We start from the raw sequence: 1,832 nt of genomic DNA on the forward strand, positions 1-1,832 counted from the left end.
TATCTTCCAGGTACCCGTAGCATTAACATGTTTGTTTCACCAGGAACTCTTGAGTTAGAATTTAGCAAAAGTATGTTCAGGATTGGGTTCTGAATTTTAACTGTCTTAATTCTCTTTCCATAATTGCCAGGTAATTTAGGGATATATGTATTGTAATATGGGATTCTTTGTAATGTACAGTGGCAAGTTATTGGTATCAAAATAGTATATTGGTAATATTGTTTTAACTATGTGAGCTAACTGGTTAATATATTGTACTGGGGCCGGCAGGTGGCATGGTGGTTATGGCGCTGGACTCCCACACTGCTAGCCATGGTTCAAGTCCTGGACCTGGCAGCTTGCTTTCTCACTTTCCTTTTCTCTGGTCAAAATAAGAAATAAATAATAACAAATAATATTTTTAAAAAGGTCCTAATTATAAACATAATAAATATTACAAGAAAATGATAGAACATAATAATCTTCTATAATAGATCTGAGTGCCTACTGTATTCTTTGTGTTGTGGTAAATTGGAAAAGTGCTTGCACATCTATATTTATTGTGGCATTATTTTTTCCCCTTTTTTTGGAGAGGTTTTTGCTAGATGGCACGTGTGCTCACCAGAAAGACAGAGAGAGACAGAGAGAGAGAAGGCAAGAAATCACCCCCCAAGGCGGGATGGCCACGCCACAATCCCTTCTCCTCCATTCTCCCCTCAGGATCTTGGGCATGCATGTACACGCGCCCGGCATGAGTTTAAGCCACCAGGTCCGGGACTCGAATCGCAGTACATGGGAGTCCAGTGACATAGCCATTTTGCTATCTGCTGGTCCCTATTGTGACACTGTTCATGATTGCTAGGACATGGAACTAATCCAAATGTCCACAAACAGATGAATGGATTGAAAAAGTGTGGCACATATACTCCATGGAATACTATTCAGCCATAAAGAACAAGTTCCTGGCATTTGATAAAAAGTAGACAAATATGGAAAATTTATGCTGTATGAAGCAAGTCAGGCTATGAAACAGAGACATTGTATGTCTCCACTTAACATATACAGACTGTCTGCACTCTATGGTAGAGACTGAAAGACTTGAGGACATAAAAGTATTGAAAATTCTTATGGGACACTAGGGACAAAGTGGAAGGAGAGTGGGAGAGGGTGAAGAGTGTAAAAAAGGAAATTTTGGGGAAAAATAGAGAAGTAAGACATTTGTGGGACACAGATATGGTTTATTACCTGTTGATGGTGACATGTATAGTATTTTCAACTGGGCTGGACTGAGGTGTATATTGTGCTGGGTAAAGTTTCTTTACAATTTAAATGATGTATATCAATTGAATATATAAGTAATAATAATAATTGAAAAAAATAATCCAATGCATCATAAAAAACATTTTAATTTCACAGTAGTATTTTAAATGACATATGACAGTGGATTATAACCTAAACACTGAAGGAAAAATAAACAGGAACAAAATATACTACAGTATTTTGTACTCCAATATTAACAGACACTTGTCAGGCAAATATTTTTTATTAGATAACTATTTTACTATAACTAGAACTTACTTGTTTTGCAATTGGCAAAATTATGAAAAAATAACTATATAATCTGCATTTTAAAACTGCGTGTTTCTTATGTGTCTTTTTTTAAGAAAAAAAAAATTTTTTTGGAGAGCTTTTTTTGCTATAGGGCATGTGTGTTTGCCAGACAGAGAGAGAGAGACAGAGAGACAGAAAGCAAGAAATCACCCCGCAGCGGGGATGGCCACGCCGCAATCCCTTCTCCTCCATTCTCCTCTCAGGATCTTGGGCATACATGCACCCACGCCCGGCATGAGTTT

Source organism: Tupaia chinensis, unplaced genomic scaffold (assembly GCF_000334495.1).
Source record: "Tupaia chinensis unplaced genomic scaffold, TupChi_1.0 Scaffold000350_1, whole genome shotgun sequence".
NCBI lineage: Eukaryota > Metazoa > Chordata > Mammalia > Scandentia > Tupaiidae > Tupaia > Tupaia belangeri.